Source organism: Anopheles ziemanni (assembly GCF_943734765.1).
Source record: "Anopheles ziemanni chromosome X unlocalized genomic scaffold, idAnoZiCoDA_A2_x.2 X_unloc_80, whole genome shotgun sequence".
NCBI lineage: Eukaryota > Metazoa > Arthropoda > Insecta > Diptera > Culicidae > Anopheles > Anopheles ziemanni.
Genome location: NW_026689851.1, coordinates 92,501 through 108,387, shown reverse-complemented (window position 1 = coordinate 108,387; position 15,887 = coordinate 92,501). Strand labels below are relative to the sequence as shown.

Here is a 15,887-nt window from a genome sequence, read left to right as displayed (position 1 = left end):
TTGCCGAAGACCGCAAAGCGCTAGCTCGCAATCGAAAAATCGAGATTTTGAAAATTTTCTAAGTCTTTGGCTCCCTAAGGAAAAGTTTCAAAAATCACGTTTGTCCCCAATTTTGAAGGGGAAGGAGTCGGTTCCGGGGCATGGTGTCTTCGGCAAAAAGTCTTATCTTTTTGCGTACTTTCGACTAGTTCAATAAAAATTTTTGACCCAAAAATTGTTCGGCGGACCCCTAGGTCGAAAAACCCGAAAAAAGTCGAAAAAAGTCGAAAATGTCGAAAAATGAGAAAACCTCATATTCGGACTCTACACGAGCCCCAGATATTGAAAAGTGAAATCCGCGGTCGATTTGGAACAAAAAATTGACCTAGGCAAAGTTGTATGGAGGTAGGGACCCCTGAGAAAAAAGTTTGGTCCCGAGGCTCCTTGGACCACCAAGTCCCTAGGTCGGACCAAAATCGGAAAAAATCCGACCAAAGTCGAAAGTGTCGAAAATTTTAAAAAACCCCTTTTGGGGCCCTATGGCCTCCCTAGATAATGAAAAGTGAGGTCCGCGGCCGATCCGGAAGAAAAACTTGACCTAGGCAAACTTGTATGACGGTGGGGACCCAAAAAAATTTCGATGAGTGTAGTTTAGACAGGCCGGAAAATGTATCGGAGGTCCGTATCAAGGGACGTCTTTTAGTTCTATGGGGTGGTGGTCGTCGAACAAAGTCGCCTAGGTCGACCACCAGAAAGACCAGTCGTGTTGTAATGGATGTTTTGACCACTTTACTAGGGAAACCTAGTACGTCGAAGCAAATTTGGGGTTCGAGATGTGTTGGTGAAAGTTGGTCCAACCTAGGTGTGCTTGGTGGAGGTTGACCATGAAAGTAGAGCATGATGGGAATGACCATAACTTTGGTTCTAGATGTCGGATCGGTACACTTTCGGCAGTTTTGGAAAGGTGAAGGCCTGCTCTAGCTATGTATCCTACCAAGCTGAGCGCCTACTAGTGAGCCGGAGGAGGTATTAAGGGTCAAAGGCAAAAAGGGGTACCCTAAAGTGCATGTGACCAAGAAAATGGGAAAAACGGTATCGCCTATAGCTCAGGCTGTATGGCTCGGATCGGAAAGCTTGGATATGCGTTGGAAAGGTCTTGACGAGCGCTAGCTATGTGTCCTACCAAGCGAAGCGCTAGGTGTTGAGCAAGTCGGTCATATTAGAGGGCAAAGGTGAAAAATGGTGGTTTAGAGGCGAAAATTCACCTTATGATCGAAAATAGCGGGCGAACGATAAGAGCTACGAACACGGCGTAGAACAATCATAAGTACGTTACCACAAGACCTAACTTTGGCCAATATAGAGCGAGAAGATCGGAGGTACCCATCAGGGTGATATGGCTGGTTCAAAGTTGGACCAAAACGAGACTTGAGAAATGGATTGAAACACGGTATCGCGAATAACTCAGGCTGTATGGAACGGATCGACAAGCTTAGATCAGTGTTGGAAAGGTCGAACCGAGCGCTAACTATAATCCCAAACAACCGAAGCGCTAAGTGTTGAGCAAAACTGAGTTATTAAGCGACAAAGTGGAAAAATAATACCAAAATGGCCAAAAATCACACAAGACCAAGAATACCGAGCAGGCGGTAAGAGATAGCGGGTTGACGTAGAATACTTATAAGTTTGCCTCTACGAGACCTAAAAGTCGGCCATAGAAAGCGAGAAGATCGGACCACTCTGGAAGGGTGATACGAGTGGTCAAAAATTGGCAAAAATGAAACATGGCTAAAATGGATTTGACTTGTGCACCGTATAGCTCCGGCTGTATGGCATGGATTGTTAAGCTAGGATATGTTTTGGAAAGGTAACACCCAGCGCTAGATACGACTTGAAGAAAGCAAAGCGCTAACTAGCATGATTTGGAAGTTATTAAGCGTCAAAGTCGAAAAATGTTACCAAAATTGAAACTCGAGTACATTGGGCCAAAAAGTACAAGTTGTGAAATTTGGACTTACGAGTAAAATACCGAGCAGGCGGTAAGAGATAGAGACTTGGTGTAGAACAATTATATGTTGGGCATGTTATAACCTATATTTGGCCCGAACATAGTGACGAGATCGGTGGTACCCAAAAGGGTGGTACAGGTGTTAGATGGTTTTCCCAGAGCATAAGCTCCACATGATATGGAAAACGGGAAACATCATAACTTCGGCTGTATGGCATGGAATGGAACGAACAAGGTATCGATGGAAAGAGAAAAGGTAGCGCTAACTATAATTTCTACCAAGCAAAGCGCTAGCATGTGACCGTTCGGGTGTTATTGTGAGTCAAAGTCAGAAATTGTTACCACGAGAGGCGAAAATCCGACTAAGTCCATGAATACCGGGCTGGCGGTAAGAGATACGGCTTGGCCGTAGAACATTTATAAGTTGGCCAATACAAGACCTAAGTTTCGTCCATAGACGACAAGAAGATCGAAGATACGTGAAGGTGAGATATGGGCGTCCCAAAGTGGGCCTTTGAAAAAGTGACAAACTTCCCTTATAACAGCATACACCAAATATCTCTGGCTCTATGGCACCGAATAAGAAGTTGAGCTCAGCGATAGAAAGGTGATAGTCAGCGCTAAATATCATACGAACAGAGTGAAGCGCTAAAGGGAAAGGATCTTGGTGATATAAGGTGACAAAGTCGAGAAAAGTTGCCTCAAAATCATGAAAAATGTGAAAAATTGGCTAAGTCCCGGGTGCCTTAAGGGCAGGTTGATCGAATGTACCGAGCTGGCGGTACGAGATAGAGACTTGGTGTAGAACAATTATATGTTTGGCATGGCAAGACCTACATTTGGTCAATACAAAGTGAGAAGATCAAAGAAACCCGTAAGGGTGATATTGGTGTCCAAAGGTAAAAAGCACTAAGTCTTGGAAAACTTATATGAAGAAAAAGGACCCTGATGGGTCATATAGGATGGATCGAAAAATCGGCTAAGTCCCAAAATGGGGATGTCAGAACTACACTCAAAGGTTACCACACCAAGCAAGGCAAACTTATATGAAGGAAAGGACCCTGATGGGTCATATGGTATTTTACGAAAAATCGGCTAAGTCCCAAAATGGGGATGTCAGAACTACACTCATGTGTTACCACACCAAGCAAGGCAAACTTATATGAAGGAAAGGACCCTGATGGGTCATATGGTATTTTACGAAAAATCGGCTAAGTCCCAAAATGGGGATGTCAGAACTACACTCAAATGTTACCACACCAAGCAAGGCAAACTTATATGAAGGCAAGGACCCATATGGGTCATATGGCATTTTACGAAAAATCGGCTAAGTCCCAAAATGGGGATGTCAGAACTACACTCAAATGTTACCACACCAAGCAAGGCAAACTTATATGAAGCAAAGGACCCTGATGGGTCATATGGTATTTTACGAAAAATCGGCTAAGTCCCAAAATGATGATGTCAGAACTACACTCAAATGTTACCACACCAAGCAAGGCAAACTTATATGAAGCAAAGGACCCTGATGGGTCATATGGTATTTTACGAAAAATCGGCTAAGTCCCAAAATGGGGATGTCAGAACTACACTAAAATGTTACCACACCAAGCAAGGCAAACTTATATGAAGGCAAGGAACCTGATGGGTCATATGGTATTTTACGAAAAATCGGCTAAGTCCCAAAATGATGATGTCAGAACTACACTAAAAGGTTACCACACCAAGCAAGGCAAACTTATATGAAGGCAAGGACCCTGATGGGTCATATGGTATTTTACGAAAAATCGGCTAAGTCCCAAAATGGGGATGTCAGAACTACACTCAAATGTTACCACACCAAGCAAGGCAAACTTATATGAAGGCAAGGACCCTGATGGGTCATATGGTATTTTACGAAAAATCGGCTAAGTCCCAAAATGGGGATGTCAGAACTACACTCAAATGTTACCACACCAAGCAAGGCAAACTTATATGAAGCAAAGGACCCTGATGGGTCATATGGTATTTTACGAAAAATCGGCTAAGTCCCAAAATGATGATGTCAGAACTACACTCAAATGTTACCACACCAAGCAAGGCAAACTTATATGAAGGCAAGGACCCATATGGGTCATATGGCATTTTACGAAAAATCGGCTAAGTCCCAAAATGAGGATGTCAGAACTACACTCAAATGTTACCACACCAAGCAAGGCAAACTTATATGAAGCAAAGGACCCTGATGGGTCATATGGTATTTTACGAAAAATCGGCTAAGTCCCAAAATGATGATGTCAGAACTACACTCAAATGTTACCACACCAAGCAAGGCAAACTTATATGAAGGCAAGGACCCTGATGGGTCATATGGTATTTTACGAAAAATCGGCTAAGTCCCAAAATGGGGATGTCAGAACTACACTCAAATGTTACCACACCAAGCAAGGCAAACTTATATGAAGCAAAGGACCCTGATGGGTCATATGGTATTTTACGAAAAATCGGCTAAGTCCCAAAATGATGATGTCAGAACTACACTCAAATGTTACCACACCAAGCAAGGCAAACTTATATGAAGGCAAGGACCCATATGGGTCATATGGCATTTTACGAAAAATCGGCTAAGTCCCAAAATGAGGATGTCAGAACTACACTCAAATGTTACCACACCAAGCAAGGCAAACTTATATGAAGCAAAGGACCCTGATGGGTCATATGGTATTTTACGAAAAATCGGCTAAGTCCCAAAATGATGATGTCAGAACTACACTCAAATGTTACCACACCAAGCAAGGCAAACTTATATGAAGGCAAGGACCCTGATGGGTCATATGGTATTTTACGAAAAATCGGCTAAGTCCCAAAATGGGGATGTCAGAACTACACTCAAATGTTACCACACCAAGCAAGGCAAACTTATATGAAGCAAAGGACCCTGATGGGTCATATGGTATTTTACGAAAAATCGGCTAAGTCCCAAAATGATGATGTCAGAACTACACTCAAATGTTACCACACCAAGCAAGGCAAACTTATATGAAGCAAAGGACCCTGATGGGTCATATGGTATTTTACGAAAAATCGGCTAAGTCCCAAAATGGGGATGTCAGAACTACACTAAAATGTTACCACACCAAGCAAGGCAAACTTATATGAAGGCAAGGAACCTGATGGGTCATATGGTATTTTACGAAAAATCGGCTAAGTCCCAAAATGATGATGTCAGAACTACACTAAAAGGTTACCACACCAAGCAAGGCAAACTTATATGAAGGCAAGGACCCATATGGGTCATATGGCATTTTACGAAAAATCGGCTAAGTCCCAAAATGAGGATGTCAGAACTACACTAAAAAGTTACCACACCAAGCAAGGCAAAGTACCTAGGTGAACCCTAGGAAGAAACACGGACCAAGTCAGATGGCCTAAGTCAAGAGAACAAGTGACCTAGGCAAAGTTGTATGACGGTGAGGACCCTGAAAAATCTGGTTAGTGTAGTTTAGACAGGGGAGGTTTTTGGGTCGGCTGAACCTCCTTATTTTGGGTTTTGACCTCCTCAAGAAGCTACACCTAGGCAAACTGCCTAGGGTGAAAGTGCGAAGACCAATCGAATAGTAAGACAAGTTTTGACCGATCGCCCTAGGCAAGCTTGTATGAAGAAAGGGACCCTATGGGTCATATGGAAATACATGAAAAATCGGCTAAGTCCCAAAATTGGGATGTCTGAACTACACTAAAAAGTTACCACATCAAGCAAGGCAAAGTACCTAGGTGAACCCTAGGAAGAAACACGGACCAAGTCAGATGGCCTAAGTCAAGAGTGCAAGTGACCTAGGCAAAGTTGTATGACGGTGAGGACCCTGAAAAATCTGGTTAGTGTAGTTTAGACAGGGGAGGTTTTTGGGTCGGCTGAACCTCCTTATTTTGGGTTTTGACCTCCTCAAGAAGCTACACCTAGGCAAACTGCCTAGGGTGAAAGTGCGAAGACCAATCGAATAGTAAGACAAGTTTTGACCGATCGCCCTAGGCAAGCTTGTATGAAGAAAGGGACCCTATGGGTTATATGGAAATTCATGAAAAATCGGCTAAGTCCCAAAATTGGGATGTCAGAACTACACTATAAAGTTACCACATCAAGCAAGGCAAAGTACCTAGGTGAACCCTAGGAAGAAACACGGACCAAGTCAGATGGCCTAAGTCAAGAGTATAAGTGACCTAGGCAAAGTTGTATGGCGCTGAGGACCCTGAAAAATCGGGTTAGTGTAGTTAAGACAGGGGAGGTTTCAGGGTCGGCTGGACCTCCTTATTTCGGGTTTTGGCCTCCTCAAGAAGACAGACCTAGGCGAATTGCCTAGGGTGAAACTGCGAAGACCAATCGAATAGTAAGACAAGTTTTGACCGATCGCCCTAGGCAAGCTTGTATGAAGAAAGGGACCCTTAGGGTCATATGGAAATTCATGAAAAATCGGCTAAGTCCCAAAATTGGGATGTCAGAACTACACTAAAAAGTTACCACATCAAGCAAGGCAAAGTACCTAGGTGAACCCTAGGAAGAAACACGGACCAAGTCAGATGGCCTAAGTCAAGAGTATAAGTGACCTAGGGAAAGTTGTATGACGGTGAGGACCCTGAAAAATCGGGTTAGTGTAGTTAAGACAGGGGAGGTTTCAGGGTCGGCCAGACCTCCTTATTTCGGGTTTTGGCCTCCTCAAGAAGACAGACCTAGGCGAATTGCCTAGGGTGAAACTGCGAAGACCAATCGAATAGTAAGACAAGTTTTGACCGATCGCCCTAGGCAAGCTTGTATGAAGAAAGGGACCCTATGGGTCATATGGAAATATACGAAAAATCGGCTAAGTCCCAAAATTGGGATGTCAGAACTACACTATAAAGTTACCACATTAGCAAGGCAGACTTGTATGAAGAACGGGACCCTGGTGAAAGTAGCAAATATCCCAAACCGAACATGAATATTATACACACAAGAGTACGAACATAAAGGAACACGGACCAAGCGTACCGAGAGAATCGGTACTATAGAACCCTCGTGGTTCTACACAAAGACTTTATGTTAGGGGTTCAAGCCCCATAGTACTCAAACGGTGACAGTAGCAAATATCCCAAAACGAACGTGAATCTTATTCACAAGAGTACGAACATAAAGGAACACGGACCAAGCGTACCGAGAGAATCGGTACTATAGAGCCCTCGTGGTTCTACACAAAGACTTTATGTTCGGGGTTCACACCCCAAATCGAACGTGGAATTTACTTTCTGATGGTCATGCGGTCGTCCAAAGGGGTCTAGTATCCTGGGATGACAAGCATCACGGGCACAGCTCGTATCAAAACAGTCGAAGAGGCCCGCGAAAGCTTGCTTTCCATGGCTATGCGATGCACAAATTGAGTTTACTCACCGTAGTATAAAACGAACGAACCGAACCTATCCGAGTAGGGATAATGGGCGCAGTAACATACTTCTGTGACCCAGCGAGAGTTGAACGAGGTGACATGAACTGTCAGTGGCTTATATCAGATGGGATACATACATGAGATTGCTTTCAAATCTACACTCGAAAACCTAACCAAGTAAAAGCGAACGTGGGGAGGATTCGAAACCGGTAACGAAATCTTAAGCTGGAAAGAGTCATCACTATGGATACATATTATGCGAAACCAATCAAGTGCTCAGTACTGATCCAAAACCTAAGAGCACTAGTGAACACCTTATTCTCACCCTAGTTCACATCCAAGTGATCGACCACGTGTGTGAAGCAAAGACCAATCGAATTCCTCAATGGACTGAACACTATGAACAAATGGCCAAAAACGTTATAACTATCCAAACATCCTACTATCTAGCGAAAGTCATCACGATGGAACCATACAATGATCTTAACCTATAGCGCTCACCTATTCCTACCCAGAGTGCAAGTGAACATATTGCTCACCCTAACCAGTTCACATCCACGTGATCGACTAACATACCGAAGTTACCACAAGTCAAAGTTATACGTTTACAAGCGCAAGACCAATCGAAAACCCCGAAAGCAATCTCGACCCAAAATGTATTATCCGTGAGTGTAGTCGAGTCTCGTACTCGTCATCTGTAATCGTCGGATAGAATATCCAGTACACGGTTGTCTTTCCAAATGAAATCTACATACAGAACTCGCTCTTGGCAAATGGGTGGCATTGGCGCAATCAGGAGCGAGTTCCCGTCCGGGTGCCAAGTGATTGGCAAATGTCTGGGGGAAAGCAACCATATATTGATTTGTCTGTTAGTGTACTGGGTGTTTGAGGTATGTAGTATCCACGCTTGGTTGGGTGTGTCAGAGGACCATGGATGCGTTCACAACCCCAATTGGGGTACATCGGGAATGATTTTGTGGAACCGATGTGCCCGGCACACACTAAGTTTTGTTGCAAGTTAATAGTGTGCCATGTCCGGGGGGGTTGTGATTAAACTCTGGTGAATTGCGTACTGTGGTGATTGGGGTATGAAAGCCCCGCAGTTGCAATGATCGGACGCGCCTAGCGTGTCCTTTAGTTGATGGTAGGGAAATGAAGGCCCTTGTCAGCTCACCTAAGTATTCATGGAAGTTTGGCATAAGGTCGCTGTGGTAGGGGTATGAAGGCCCCGTCAGCGCATGCACAATCGGGCGCACGAGCGCTTAGCGGAGTCGAATGCCGCTCAAGTGCCTGTCCGGTGCATCGGGTGTGTGTGATACGAGGGCAATGAGGTTCGCACGGGGGCTCGCCTCCCGTGTGCTACCGGACTTGACAACATATAGAACGTGGTGTTTGCTCCTCCGGGTGCAATGGGACAATGAACATTCGAACGCAAAGTCGGAATTCTGGTTGATCCTACCAGTAATATACGCTCGTCTCAAAGGTTAAGCCATGCATGTCTAAGTACAAACAGATTTAATGTGAAACCGCATAAGGCTCAGTATAACAGCTATAATTTACGAGATCATCAACCTAGTTACTTGGATAACTGTGGAAAATCTAGAGCTAATACATGCAACATGCCAGGACCCTCGCGGGAACTGGTGCACTTATTAGTCAAACCAATCGCGGGTTCTCCGTGTCATTGAGTTGAAGTCTGGATAATGATGCTGATCGTATGGTCTCGCACCGACGACAGATCTCGCAAATATCTGCCCTATCAACTATGGATGGTAGTATAGAGGACTACCATGGTTGCAACGGGTAACGGGGAATCAGGGTTCGATTCCGGAGAGGGAGCCTGAGAAATGGCTACCACATCCAAGGAAGGCAGCAGGCGCGTAAATTACCCAATCCCGGGACGGGGAGGTAGTGACGAGAAATAACAATATGAAACTCTTTAATGATGTTTCATAATTGGAATGAGTAGAGCATAAATCCTTCTACGAGGATCAAGTGGAGGGCAAGTCTGGTGCCAGCAGCCGCGGTAATTCCAGCTCCACTAGCGTATATTAAAATTGTTGCGGTTAAAACGTTCGAAGTTGATACTTGTCCAACACAGTCCGGCTCCGCCGACCCGGTCAACCCGTGGTCGGTGGGCCAAGTCGGAATCTGGTTGCGACTCAATGGTGTGGTAGGGCACCAAGTCTGTGTCATGGTGTGCCCTTCAACGGGTGCAAGTGTAACATAGAGCTCGACCGCTCACGTTTACCTTGAACAAATTAGAGTGCTTAAAGCAGGGTGCCCAAACGCCCTAGAATAATCTTGCATGGAATAATGGAATACGACCTTGGTCTAATCTTTCATTGGTTTGTACTCAGACCGGAGGTAATGATTAACAGAAGTAGTTGGGGACACTAGTATTACGGCGCGAGAGGTGAAATTCGTAGACCGTCGTAAGACTAACTAAAGCGAAGGCATTTGTCAAGGATGCTTTCTTTAATCAAGAACGAAAGTTAGAGGATCGAAGGCGATTAGATACCGCCCTAGTTCTAACCGTAAACGATGCCAACTAGCAATTGGGAGACGCTACAACCAGGTGCTCTCAGTAGCTTCCGGGAAACCAAAGTCAGGTTCCGGGGGAAGTATGGTTGCAAAGTTGAAACTTAAAGGAATTGACGGAAGGGCACCACAATGAAATGGAGCTTGCGGTTCAATTTGACTCAACACGGGAAAACTTACCAGGTCCGAACTTATGGAGGTGAGACAGATTAATAGCTCTTTCTCAAATTTAAGGGTAGTGGTGCATGGCCGTTCTTAGTTCGTGGATTGATTTGTCTGGTTAATTCCGATAACGAACGTGACTCACATATGCTAACTAGAACGCAGTCAGCGTTAATGCGTCGATGCCGATTGGAACGGGTTAGGACCTTTCGGTGGAGTATGACCTGACACCTTCGCTGTTCGTGTGCGCAAGTGCACTTACGGTACGCTGCTTAGCAGGACAATTTGTGTTTAGCAAAATGAGATCGAGCGATAACAGGTCCGTGATGCCCTTAGATGTTCTGGGCTACACGCGTGCTACAATGTGGGTAGCAGCGTGTCTCCTATTCCGAGAGGAACGGGAAATCACTCAAATACTCACTTAGTAGGGATTATGGATTGCAATGGTCCATATGAACTCGGAACTTCTAGTAAGTGCTGGTCATCAGCCAGCGTTGAATACGTCCCTGCCCTTTGTACACACCGCCCGTCGCTACTACCGATGGATTATTTAGTGAGGTCTTTGGAGATGATCGTTCGCTGGATCCTCGTGAACCGCGTCTGCTTTATCGAAGTTGACCGAACTTGATGATTTAGAGGAAGTAAAAGTCGTAACAAGGTTTCCGTAGGTGAACCTGCGGAAGGATCATTAGTGGCCAAGTGATCCTTCCAGAAGTCCGAACCTGCGGGTTGAGACTTCGGCACAAGTTGCCATATGATAATTGACGAAACACTATAGAAGTCCGAACCTGCGGGTTGAGACTTCGGCACAAGTTGCCATATGATAATTGACGTAACACTAACAAGTCCGAACCTGCGGGTTGAGACTTAGGCACACGTTGCCTTATACATGACTTCGAACAAATACACAAGTCCAAACCTGCGGGTTGAGACTTAGGCACAAGTTGCCTTATACATGACTTCGAACAAATACACAAGTCCGAACCTGCGGGTTGAGACTTAGGCACAAGTTGCCATATGAAAGTTGACGAAACACTAACAAGTCCGAACCTGCGGGTTGAGACTTAGGCACACGTTGCCTTATACATGACTTCGAACAAATACACAAGTCCGAACCTGCGGGTTGAGACTTAGGCACAAGTTGCCTTATACATACATTGGCCAAATAAACAGAAGTCCGAACCTGCGGGTTGAGACTTAGGCACAAGTTGCCATATTATATTCGATCAAACACTAGGTAGTCCGAACCTGCGGGTTGAGACTCAAGACCGTAACAAGATGTCACTATACAAGTCCGAACCTAAGGGTTGAGACTTAATGCGATCTAGATACCAAGTTGACATCCAATACCTGTTGAGCAAAACCAAAGATTCCCTGTTCTCGAATGATTACACTATATAACAGGGAATCATGAAGAAATCAAGCAAGCGTGAAACAAAGTCATCACTTGGGCATGCTCGATAGCCAACCACATGACCTTAACCTAAGAGAGCATGCAAACCACATGATACCTATAAACGATTAACCCGCCCTAGTTCAATCGTTCACCAAGTGATGACTTCAGTATGGCTAAGAGAAAAACTTTTAAATGGGAAAAACTCTAAGTCCGAACCTCCGGGTTGAGACTTCCGCGTCGGAGGTGGGCGCACCTCCTATCCGAAAGATGATGAATCAGGGGTGTTCGGTCAGCAATGGTCGGATTCCCCGTCGTAGTCCAACTATGACAATCAAAGTCAAGACCTCCGGGTTGAGACTTTCCGCGAGTACAAGCATAAAGGAACACGGACCAAGCCGTACCGAGAGAATCGGTACTAGAGCCCTCGTGGTTCTACATTGAGAGAGCCCTCGTGGTTCTCATTAGGGGCTTTATGCAAGTCGTACTCAATACTGTGGTGTGAAGTATAAAGTAGTCCTCGCCTGGTCCACGCTGCTTCGGCGGTCCTGGGTAAGATAGTTAATTCTAGCTTGCCCTATAGTGGAATGAGGACACTTAATGCTTCGTCTTTTAGCGGCGGCTAGACTCCTCCTCACGGGGAACGAGTTGACGCACACAGCGGCGGCTTACGCACTATGGCAATCATGGATGCCTGAAGATTCCGTGAAGTTCTCCCCTGGTCCACGCTGCCTCGGCAGTCCTGGGTAAAATGGAATATTTCCAGCTTGCCCTATAGTGGAAGAGGACTATCCAACAATACAAAGTCAAGACCTCCGGGTTGAGACTTTCCGCGTCGGTGGTGTCGCGCACCGCCTATCCGAAAGATGGTGTAACAGGGGTGTTCGATCAGCAATGGTCGGATGCCCCGTCATAGTCCAACTATGACAACCAAAGTCAAGACCTCCGGGTTGAGACTTTCCGCGTCCGGAGGTACGCGTACCGCCTACCCGAAAGATGGTGTGCTTCTGGGGTATTCGATGAGTCGGATACCCCGTCGTAGTCCAACTATGACAATACAAAGTCAAGACCTCCGGGTTGAGACTTCCGCGTCGGAGGTGCGCGCACCGCCTACCCGAAAGATGGTGAATCAGGGGTGTTCGATCAGCAATGGTCGGATGCCCCGTCGTAGTCCAACTATGACAATCAAAGTCAAGACCTCCGGGTTGAGACTTCCGCGTCCGGAGGTACGCGTACCGCCTACCCGAAAGATGGTGAATCAGGGGTGTTCGATCAGCAATGGTCGGATGCCCCGTCGTAGTCCAACTATGACAATACAAAGTCAAGACCTCCGGGTTGAGACTTTTCGCGAGTACAAGCATAAAGGAACACGGACCAAGCCGTACCGAGAGAATCGGTACTAGAGCCCTCGTGGTTCTACATTGAGAGAGCCCTCGTGGTTCTCATTAGGGGCTTTATGCAAGACGTACTCAATACTGTGGTGTGAAGTATAAAGTATAGAGTCCTCCACTGGTCCACGCTGCTCCGGCGGTCCTGGGTAAGATAGTTCATTCTAGCTTGCCCTATGTGGAAGAGGACTCAATACCCTACCTGTTGAGCTTGAAACAAAGTCATCACTTGGGCATGCTCATATTGCCATACAATATTCCATTATCTACTAATGAGCATGCAGCTATATGATTATAACCTGTAAACGATTACCCCGCCGTAGTTCAGCGCTTCAACCAAGTGATGACTTCAGTATGGCTAGTGTGTGAAGTATAAAGTATAGTCCTCCCCTGGTCCACACTGCTTCGGCGGTCCTGGGTAAGATAGTTAGTTCTAGCTTGCCCTATGTGGAAGAGGACACCATACTTAATACTGTGGTGTAATGAACAAAGTATAGTCCTCCACTGGTCCACGCTGCTTTGCAGTCCTGGGTAAGATAGTTAATTCTAGCTTGCCCTATGTGGAAGAGGGCATACAAGACAAAGTATAGTTCTCCCCTGGTCCACGCTGCTCCGGCGGTCCTGGGTAAGATAGTTAATTCTAGCTTGCCCTATGTGGAAGAGAGCATACATGAACCAAGAACGAAGGTTATGATCGAGGAATGATTCGACAACTAACCGATGGTATGAAATGTGAAGAATTCAAGCAAGCACACAATCAAGTCATCACTTGGGCATGCTCGATAGCCAACCTCATGACATTAACCTAGTAGAGCATGCGAAAACCAATATATATGTAAACGATGCCTCCCTAGTTCAGCGCTTCAACCAAGTGATGACTTCAGAATGGCTAAATCAAATCGGTTCAAAACATACCATCGGTACCCTATTGAAACACACAAGTCGATATCAAACCTCTTAATTGTGTAGTCCTCCACTGGTCCACGCCGCTGCGGCGGTCCTGGGTAAGATAGTTCATTCTAGCTTGCCCTATGTGGAAGAGGGCACATTACTCAATACTGTGGTGTTATGAACAAAGTATAGTCCTCCACTGGTCCACGCTGCTTCGGCGGTCCTGGGTAAGATAGTTAATTCTAGCTTGCCCTATGTGGAAGAGGGCATACAAGACAAAGTATAGTTCTCCCCTGGTCCACGCTGCTTCGGCGGTCCTGGGTAAGATAGTTAATTCTAGCTTGCCCTATGTGGAAGAGAGCATACATGAACCAAGAACGAAGGTTATGATCGAGGAATGATTCGACAACTAACCGATGGTATGAAATGTGAAGAATTCAAGCAAGCACACAATCAAGTCATCACTTGGGCATGCTCGATAGCCAACCCTATGACATTAACCTAGTAGAGCATGCGAAACCCAATATATATGTAAACGATGCCTCCCTAGTTCAGCGCTTCAACCAAGTGATGACTTCAGAATGGCTAAATCAAATCGGTTCAAAACATACCATCGGTACCCTATTGAAACACACAAGTCGATATCAAACCTCATGATTGTGTAGTCCTCCACTGGTCCACGCCGCTTCGGCCGTCCTGGGTAAAATGGAACATTCCAGCTTGCCCTATGTGGAAGAGGGCACATTACTCAATACTGTGGTGTGAAGTATAAAGATCAGTTCTCCCCTGGTCCACGCTGCTTCGGCGGTCCTGGGTAAGATAGTTCATTCTAGCTTGCCCTATGTGGAAGAGGACACTTAATACTTCGTCTCTAAGCGGCGGCTTGACTCCTCCCTACGGGGAACGGGTTTACGCGCACAGCGGCGGCTTACGCACTATGGCAGTCATGGATGCCTTACGTTTCTATGAAAAGTGTGTTCCTCCCCTGGTCCACGCTGCTTCGGCAGTCCTGGGTAAGATAGTTAGTTCTAGCTTGCCCTATGTGGAAGAGGACACGTAGACTTACTGTGGTGTGAAGTATAAAGTTCAGTTCTCCCCTGGTCCACGCCGCTTCGGCCGTCCTGGGTAAAATGGATTCATCCAGCTTGCCCTATGTGGAATGAGGACACTTTATGCTTCGTCTCTAAGCGGCGGCTTGCTCCTCCCTACGGGGAATGGGTATACGCGCACAGCGGCGGCTTACGTTATGGCAGTCATGGATGCCTTACGTTTCCATGAAAAGTGTGTTCCTCCCCTGGTCCACGCTGCTCCGGCAGTCCTGGGTAAGATAGTTAGTTCTAGCTTGCCCTATGTGGAAGAGGACACGTAGACTTACTGTGGTGTGAAGTATAAGGTTCAGTTCTCCCCTGGTCCACGCCGCTTCGGCCGTCCTGAGTAAAATGGATTCATCCAGCTTGCCCTATGTGGAATGAGGACACTTTATGCTTCGTCTCTAAGCGGCGGCTTGCTCCTCCCTACGGGGAACGGGTATACGCGCACAGCGGCGGCTTACGCAAGTTAGTCACCCTCGGCAGTGGATCACTCGGCTCATGGATCGATGAAGACCGCAGCTAACTGCGCGTCATAATGTGAACTGCAGGACACATGAACATTGATAAGTTGAACGCATATTGCACGTCGTGGGAACCTACCATGATGTACAGATGACTGAGCGCTTATATTTGAGAAATGTATCGCATACATTTAACTACGCCGTGACACCCGTCACGAGACGTGCACCATGATGTTAACTAGGGTCGCGACGACCCGCTAGCATTAAAGAACCCGTGGTTTACAATATACTGGCATTGGAATTCGAAGTATTTAGAGCGTCCGTGTTCCCGCGTGAGGCGGAAGTACGAGGAGAAGGCGTGCTTGTGGTGTCTGTGGTGGTGTTTACTGATGTCTAGCTTCAGCTTATTTATTTATTTAAATAGAAGCGAAGATGTCAAAGTAGCGTCGAAGCAGCAGCGAATAGCACAAATGATTCAAGTATGGAAGTTGACCAAAGGAACACAAACAAACTAGCGTATGGGCAAAGGAAGGTATCAGTGAGTTAAACCACACGCGGGCTAACAGCCCGTTAACCGAGT

At 46.0% G+C, this 15,887-nt stretch overlaps 1 non-coding gene across 1 annotated transcript; it reads left to right on the top strand.

Annotated features, from left to right (window-relative positions):
* The first annotated feature begins 15,317 nt into the window (after nucleotides 1-15,317).
* LOC131292647 (5.8S ribosomal RNA) lies at nucleotides 15,318-15,472 on the top strand. Its single transcript, XR_009190263.1, has one exon. It is a non-coding gene; the product is annotated as a 5.8S ribosomal RNA (ribosomal RNA).
* Nucleotides 15,473-15,887: the final 415 nt, after the last annotated feature.